This window comes from Trichoplusia ni (genome assembly GCF_003590095.1).
Source record: "Trichoplusia ni isolate ovarian cell line Hi5 chromosome 14 unlocalized genomic scaffold, tn1 tig00001340_group13, whole genome shotgun sequence".
Taxonomy (NCBI): Eukaryota; Metazoa; Arthropoda; class Insecta; order Lepidoptera; family Noctuidae; genus Trichoplusia; species Trichoplusia ni.
In genome coordinates, this window is record NW_020799724.1 from 1 (window position 1) to 9,873 (window position 9,873).

Sequence of the window (9,873 nt, forward strand, 5' to 3'; positions counted from 1 at the left end):
CCAGTCCACCGCTAAGCACGTTCGCGCGGTTTACCGTTGACTCATCACAGGTTACATATATTATACAAAGCTAGTTGACAACGGTACTTAGCGTTCGAACCAACTAAAATGCTTCGAGATGCAATTATTTTGAAGTTGATATAGGTACCGGATTACAATGGCGTTATGGCACGTTTCCATTTTGTAAATTTAATGAAAAATTACCATAGATTTAGGTATAGTGATCACCATGAATTGAACTCGATTTGATGTCTATTGACAGCAATGAAGAAGGTTCCTCGCTAATAAAAAACGTATTTGCAAAATTATCAATAAAACTTTGTACAAATACTGACCAATATTCGGCAACGGTGGGTACACGATAACGGCACATTTGTAACCGGTACCTCATTCTCGTATGTATTCAGGCAAGACCGAATAAGTAAATAATATTAATTTAATGCAAATAATTGAGAAAATTAATTTAATTACACGTGATCCAAAGGCAGTCCACAACCGTTCGAGACAAAATATTTTATGGATTTCGATACGCACAAACCTTTACGTGTCACTAAGTGTGTGCCTCAAGCTTATATCAAAATTCCTTTAGTTTTTAATTTCGGCACTAGATTGGCATAACAGAAAATATAATATTTGAGAATTCGGAGGTTACCTCGTCAATTTTGTTTATAACAAAACAACAACATGATAATAAAAAACTAAATTAGGTACTAAAGGAGGTTTTGGTTCAATTGACACTATTGTTGTTCCCATTGTTCAGTTAATAACTTAAAAAGTAAAAACATTTCAGGTCTAGGTTATTTTCTAGGTCTTAGAAATCTGTATTAAAATACTTCAGTTACACTAAAAAATAAATATAAAATTAATAACAATGTAAATAACCGATTTAATTCGTCGTTCCACATCACAAAAATGATTTGAAATATAATCTGTAACTTATTTGCTGGCTACTGAAGTTATACTTCATGTGAGAAAAGACTGTGATTAGTTCGTGGCTAGACTACAACTACACAATTTTATCTATCAAAGGTTAAGCTACGTTTGTTACGGACGGGTCGTTGATGGGTGATCATCTTTGTCATTACTACTTCCTCCATTTTTCGGATGACACGTTATTCTTTAACAGTCGTTACTGGTAGTTAGAAGATTGAAACTTTGACAACCATTCTTGCTAACGGGTATCCTATTACCCAGGTAACTGGGTTGAAGAGGTCAGATGGGCAATCGCTCCAAGTAAAACACTAGCTACATCCGGTTAGACTGGTAGCATATGTTGGTATTGTTGGTAGCAACATGGTTGGGACTATTATATTTGTAGCCACAACATGCCAAGACATATCCCATATAAATCAATTTTCAGACAATTCTTTGAGCTCAAAAAGCCGTAGAAAACGATACAGTCATAACCGGAATAACCTAATCACAATAAGACTTATGGAACTAACATTAATTTAATTGCAATCACAGCGCGGAAACTATTAAAGAACTTAATAACATGTTATTAAATATTTGTCTGCAACTTTTTTTTTAATTCGCAATAGAATATTTTCTTGGAATTCAGTAATGGACGACAAGAAATAATAATGTTACGTGACATTTTAATTATAATGTCACGTTAGGATAAGTCGTTGAAATTTTAATTACCTAGTTATGCTGCAAAAAAAATATATTTTAAAGCTGTGTGCATAATATTTTGAGATACGCAATGCTTTGAAATGCCATAAATTAAAAATTACTCTCAGATATGATAATTACAGAGAAACCCAGTACCTTGTATTATTAACAGATTATGAGATCTTAAAAGATGTTGCAGATTGTTCTGCTAATTAGGTATATCTGTTTTAAACTTGACACATATTGTGTCACTTCAAGCAGTAAAGTTGACTTTATTGCGATACTAGCTGTTGCTATGCTTGATATTGATGTCAGTTATAACTGCAAAAGCATTACCCTCCTTTAAAACAATCAATTAAAATGCACCTTATGTACTAAAGACGTCAACTACCTCCATACCCAATTTCATTGAAATCCGTCCAGCCGTTTGAGCGTTTGACAGTTCAGCCTTTCATTTACGTATTACTTAAAAAATATTCGACGTAAAATATACAGTATTATACGGAACGTAAGTAATAAATGTTACATATTATGTTTCCTTATTTTCTTCGCATATTTTGAACAGATTCATTTTTATGAAGCTCATAAAACGCATACATGCTTACTAACAATTTATCACCATGGACATAATAAGAAAAATACAAGAAATTAATGTAAACAAAGAATACCTACATAAATCTACCAGATACGTTTACATAACATAATTATGAAATTCTTGTTTACAAAATAAAATGAAAACAAAAGACGTATTTTAAAAGTATGTCAAATGAGTCATACTTTAGATTTACTTTCAACACTTTCTCTTGACTGTATATGAAACCGAATTTCTTCAACATGTTCGACTTTACATGTAGGTAAAGTAATATTTTGACTAGCAATACAAGTTAAGAAACAACAGGTTGTTGACCCTTTGAGAGAGCAACCTGTTTGGCTCGATCCTCCCTTATGACTCATTTATATTAGCTGGTACAGTAGACCACAGAAGTTAGTAAAATAATAAAATTTATATCGACTTTACCTCGCAGACTTACAAGCTATTTTCAAACTCACTGTTGCTATGATCATCTGGTAACCTGTACTTGAGAAGAACTGGTCGTAAGATAATCCTAGAAGCTTACATCTGAGTTTTTAATTAGTCTAGAATGTTTATTTTTAGCAAGGGCGTTCACTTTTACGGTTATTTTTGCACTTATTATCAGATTCTTGCAATTAGGTCTTGTTAGTTAATAAACTCAAGCGCTAAGTTTAAAAGTAATTTAACGATATTATGACGATTATAATTATTAAATAAATCATACTTGCAACTCATACACAGGTTTAATTGCACAATTATAAATCCTTAAGTTTCTTAAAGATGACGTGCGAGCAAATGCTTCCTTTGATGTCAAGTTCAAAAAACGACCGGAGAATATAACACGTTAAAAGTACCGTGTCTCTTTTTAGCAATGAAACCGTTTTGTACTTTTGAAACGGTCAGCATTTAAGGATTTTCCTCGTTTCAAACCTGTCGCGACCGCATGCCAGTGCATTAATTCGTGATACAACAATTTTACTCATCCCGTGCCATTGAGACCGGCTAATGTCAACGCATGTGGGTAGATGTGTGAACAGCTGATACTTTACCTTTTAAACTCTACGTGGCCCCTACAATGCTATAATACTTTTTATGGACTATTTAGCATCATTTAACGTTAATTTAGAATTCAAAATAATAACACAACGCGATGAACAACTTTCTTTTAAGTTTGAAACGAACACTGAGAGTTACGTGTGCGCGACTGTACCAAACAGAAAACGGATGAATTTTGTATTTTTTACGAAAAAAAAAACATTTTTCTACTCACAAGTATTCCTTAAACCGTCATTACGGTACACTCACGAACATAACATATTAACACGTCCAGTTTTGTGGACAAAACGCACGGCACTAATGTGAGGAAACGATAGGCCGCGCGCACCGGTAAGTGGGGGTTGTTATACAATCGTAGATGCAGTATGTCACTGTTTAAAAGGATTAGCTTAACTTAGACGCAATATAAACAATCATTAGTTTTACAGGAGGTAACGAATGTAACTGAGATTAGGGCTAGCTGTATCTTCCCTGAATAGTAGTAAATGAGAGGCGGAGTCGAGGTCAGTTAAATACATGTTTGATGAAAAATGTGACCTTATTAAATACACTTCTGTTTTTGCGTTTTGTATTTTAAAATTGTTTTTTTTTTTATAATATTTTAAATAGATATCGTACTATTTATAGTTTACTTAAGATATTTGAATCTTGAAATAATGCCAAAATATACTGAAAAGCTCCCATTAAGAGTCCAAACAGGAAACTTCGAAATCGTATCTTATAGTTCCGTCTTTAATGAACGAATTTGCATAAACTTAATTATGATTGAACAATTACGTTGAAATGCATCAGCTTAACATACTTAATGAATTAAATAGGCGAGTTATTGTTTTTCTAGGGAAAACCCATAACATTCGTTCGAGGAAACCCATGTTGAGTCACTGCAGAAAATATTTTTTTACCATAGTCGGCATAAAAGTTCGTATTGCGAAAAAAATTCGTATCTTCAGTAATCTAATAAAATAAATGTGACACTGAGGGCTTAAGAAAAACAAATCGATTGGGTGACAAAATAATTTGTTGGCACAAATAAACTTGCCACCCAATATATTTATAACCGTTGCTTAACTTCGATCTTTATTTTTAATAGAAATCCATCATCTGTGAATTTTTAGACAGTGGAGCCTCATTAGTAGGTTTCCCTAAAAATAGATAGAAAGAGAGGGAAATAAACTTTAGTTCAGATAAAGAAAAAAAAAAACTGGTTACATGAAAATTCAGAAACACATTGCTGTTGACATCATATTTACCATTAAAAAACGTACGTTGATCGTAAGAACCTTTAGTCTGTGTTCTTCTGTCCGTTGTTAATATGTTCTTCTGCTTATCTAGAGCTCAACTAAAAACAACAGTTCCATGTCTAATTAACTAGCCATAATAAGTGCACATCTGTCATATCTCCCGCAGATTACAGGTACAAAGAGACGATTCCCACGCATTAGAGGCACAGTATAATTTGCAACTATCTACGTACATGGTGCGTTATAAAGTAGGTATGTTTGTATAACTAGTCATTTGTGCCATGACCATGTTCTGTGGTTATAAAAACGAAAAGAATTGATTTTCTTAGTAAGTGGGCTTCAATCTATACTATTCTATGATAATTATTAATATTGTAACGCTGAAGAGCTTGCGTGTTTTGTTTTCTTGGTCGCTGGAATTTGTTTGTTAGTCATCCTTGTAGAACTACAGTTAACAGAATCGCAACAAGGTTTAAAATATTTTTCCAGTGTCCCAATTATTGAGAAAGGCTATCCGACAAATAACATCACTCTATGATTAGAAGGAGCGGATTAGTAATGAAATATGTTACAAAAACTAGAAGACGCGTAAACTCGAAAGCTCCGAATTAAAAAAATCCTAACATATATCTTCATTGCCAATAGAAATCGCGCGATACAGCTAGTCGTTAAAGAAATGTACAATATATGAATTGCAGCTCAACTGTTAATCATCATTCGTCATTCATTCATTAAATCGTGTCCAGATTCAGTTTATACCTATTTCCTTTCCACTTTTTGTATTTATTTTACTTAACTAGAAATGTTAAAGACAATGTAAATACCAGGCACTATACACTACTGTAAGTTCTGCCTAATATTTTTTAAGGAACCATAAGAGAACTACAAACATACCATATGACGACAGCACGGAATCAAGTAATTGCTACCCACACAAGCGTAACATCATGAATGAGACCCACACATACACACGTATACATATACGTACAGGCTTGTCATACAACATTTATGGCAATTAGTTAAATAATTACGTGTGAAGATAAATGTGTGAACGTTTCACGCTTCTGAACACAGCCGGTGTGAACCTTATGCGGACATAAAATATGGTTTTATTTTTGTATGTATTTGTTCTAAATATTACCTTTTTAAACGGATCTAAGGGAGGATTATGCCTCATAAGTTACGTGTTTCGGTAAGCGTTTGAAGTAAGCTTAAAGCACAACTTAATTTTTTGTACACAATGAATCCCACAGTAAAAAAAAATCATCATTCAAGTCTCAAATTTATTTAATTCAGTAATCTTAAGAAGCATGAATTCATATAAAGCATAAAATTTTCCCTATATTTACATACTGATTATAAAATCAATAAGTATATTCCTGTCTTAGCTTGAAATCTTTGCTGTCAGAAGATTAAGGTAGAGGTGAGACGTAGGATTAAGGTGGCCAGTTAAAGTTAAAAGGAAAACGGTGTTCGCTTCTTAAAAGCACGAGATTTTCTAAACAGAAGATGAAGTGAAAACAATGATACACGAAAATGAACTTTATGTCTTTTAAAAGAAAAGTCGGAAGTGTCAAAAATGTTCAGATGTTCGGTTATCTAAGTTGCAGTCACAGTGAATGAAATGGATCGTAAAAAGAAGGCAAAATACATAACAAGAAGTCTTGTCTTTATATTTAAGAGGTGAAGGAAACCTTCGTGTGGTAAATTGGAATCTGAAATCCATGCTCAACCCTTCCCCTATTTGGGAAGAGACCTGTGCCCAGAAGTGGGACGTATATTGGCTAGTATTATAAAGACTAAAGATTACGATAAAACCAATTAGAGTAGCGGAATTATTATGGTTACTACTAATTACTCTGTATCTACGCCAGACGTACATATCGAGCCCCTTTGTTTGTTTGTCTGAAACGTGATCAGAAGACAGTTAAAATTTCGACCAATGTGGTACTTCTACTGCCGTTATAACTTAAATTCATTAAAATAAACATAGAGGTTCAAAAAGGATTTGCACGGTTATAAATTTTGCTGTATTTTTCAATCATATTTGTATAAAAACTTCAGCGTTGGCAATACAACTGGCATATGACCGGTTTTTTTTTATTGATGGTCTAGTGAGTCAGCTGTTGGTGTTTTTGGTAGGCATAGGTTGAGGGGATGTGGTCGACAGGTCTTTTGTGTTGCAAGGTGGTTCCAACAGAATCAATTAGTGAAATGAAACATCATCAATCATCAATCAGCCATTGGACGGTTGCCGTTTTTTTTTTATTATAACCTTTTTGACATCCTTTCTTTCAAGTCCAATGTATAAGGGTATACACGCTGATGCTGCTGTCATAGGTTTACCATACCTGTAGTTAAATAAATTACGTTAATTATACCACTCACTTAAAAACTCTTCTTGATAAAGCTAGACAAAAGCTGACAGATATTAATACTTCAGTGTCAATTATGAAAATTCTTTTGGCCATACCATAACATTAAGCCAATTTAATACCGGCAACGTCAACTTTTTGCTGGAGTCTTTATTTTCTATAAATATAGTACGCCCATTACTTTGTAAATGTCCACAATTGTGAATAAATATATATTAAGTGCTTAGGTACGGCGGGTAGCACGCGAACTTCACTGATAAATTATAGAGTCAATAGCAATTGATATCTTTCATAGAATTAAAATATGTATCTAGTGATATTCAATCTCTAATATATGTCTTTCATTAAACTTCACATAAATCTATTAAAAATATATGTTTATTATATTAAAGACAAGATATTATTTAAGGAGATCATTAGATTTTTTTATCTAAAGTTTTAGAGCCAAAAAGAAGTTACGACTAAATTCACTGGTATTAATAAACTGTCAATGTGCTACTTCCTTGACATTTATTTTATTACACAATATCATGCTACCCTTAGTACCAAGATGTAAAGAAAAACCGTCCGTTTATATTTCAAAGTCTCTGGCATTTCATGATCAAACTGTCTGACTGTGAGCACGAAATGCTAAAGAAAATACTTTTTGCAAGACCATCAATATTCGAAAAAGAAAATAAAACTTTTATACTGGAATACATTTTAAATTTTATAGCATTGCAAAGGTCCAGCTGAGCAGGTCATTGAACTTTTACAGTTCATCGACTTAACAACTCATCGCGTTCGAAACCTTAAATAAATACCGTAATAAGTTAATTACGATTCGTCTCTTAAGACATTGTCATCTGGTGATTTATTATTATTGTTGGAACCACACCTTTAGCGTAAGTCATTGTTTTTTTTTATAGTTCGCACCTTGTTTGAATTTGAGGTATACTTGTAGTAGTCGCTGAGAACAATAAAGCATCAAGTAAATAGGTTGTTATGTTTTATTGTTTTTGTTCCTTTGAGTGGGTGTAATGTACAAACAAATTTAAAACATTAATAAGTAATTTATTTATTTTATTTATTTATTTTAATCAATTACAACGGTGAAAACCAATTACAGCAATTAAAAGTAATTGATTTCTATTTGTAATGAAATATTTTTTCTTTTAGCTCAGGTCCTTCTGACAGAACTCGACAAATTATTCATTCAGTACAGCGACATCTATCGCTATATGTTGAAATTAGGCTAAATATTTTGTTAAGTCCTTCAATAATACAAAAGTGTAGATTAAAGAGGCTGAACAACACACAAAAATATTTTATTATTCAGGCACAGGTAATGTGTAATTCAAGGTTGTACATTGGAAATTTACGAAACACTGCTAAGTGGTTACAGTGACATCTAGCGTCGAGTAGTTGAAAATTAGTTTTAAGTTAATTGTATAGATGGCGCTGTTCAATATGAACCAATTTGCGGAATAAAGATAATTTAAAAATCAGCATACAAAAAGTGTTTGTAAAGTATCAAATGTACTGGTATCCTTTTGTTAATTATTTTAATAACAGTAGTCTATCTCCTTGAGAAAACGAAAGAAACTAATTTTATAATAACCCAAGCTACTCGCACCCATTATGGAATAACCATTATAATTCACGTTGTGCAATAATGGCGGTGCGCTATTGTAGGTGACACTGGCACGCTCATAATAATGCCAGCGAAAATGGCAGCCCGCCGGTAAACAACTACCTACGTCCTTAACACGTGCCAGTAACAATAGACAGAGTTTTGCAGCATGATAACAATAGTGCAGAGCACATATAGGTGTCATATTTCATATCTATTTCTTTTATAAGCTTCGACCATGGTGCCTTTGAGATAAAGGCATTTCATCTTGCCTGGCAGTCGTGAACGAAATTACCTTTCGTTTTCTTCCCACTCAATACCTCGGTAACCTAAATAGGTTAGTAGACTGTAGTCATAATATTGTTTTAACAAAAAAAAAACGTAGCACTGATTTCGAATAAAAAAAAATAAACTCAGCCAGATTTCATGATGTTTTTTGAGACACCATGACGGCTAGGTATTTCAGGTTAAATTAAAAATCAGTTTATTCACTCCGAAGCCTTGCGGTAAAAAAAGACACGAATTGAGAACCTCGTCTTTTTGAAGTCGGTTGATAAGGAAGTGTCTGAAATCAATGGAGCCCTTGACTATGCAACGCTCATCAGATTCAGTTGATTTGTACACTGACATTGAACCAGTAACTTGGTTAATTGCAGTCACAGACAATACAGTGCCCTTAGTAGCACTTAGCAATGCACAATGCAAACGTTCCGTTGGATTATTGCCATGTTGACGATCGTAGTCCACAGTAAACCAAATTACACAATTAACGGAGTAACTAATCCAAACTACTTGGGCGCCTGAATGTTTTGGTTCCTGCGTTGTATATCTATTATTATTGCTTATCTACATTAGCATCTATAGGATCTCCACAAAGTACTAAGTTAAGTTCAAGCACACGAGACTAAATGTGGAGGTGGACTATGAGGTATTAAAAAAAACGTAAATGATACAGAGATTCATATCATATTTTCCTCAAGCAATAGTTTTCAAACATCGATTTCGATTTCAAGATTAAAACGACAGGCGCTTTAACTCACAGTAAAACAGTTTTCAGATTCCGGTAATCTTCAAGTCGGTTAAAGCTTTTCCAAGAGTGTTTCATCCCGGTAACTTAAGCCGGTAAAAGTCCCTCCGTCTTCCCCAGGGTAAGACCGCTCTAAATATTTCCCACTTTATTCATTAGTTAAGCTACTCATGTTTTAGCCATTCATTTTTCCTGGCCACATGTTTATTATTCTACATAGTATTTGACCTCTAACAAGGATGAATAAAGGAGGCTATGGCCCAATGATAATTAATTCTTTATATAACATTAGAATAACTAACGAGTTACATCTGTAACATACTTATAACGATCGAAATATCTACATTTTTGATTTTTAACAACTCCCGCTCTCC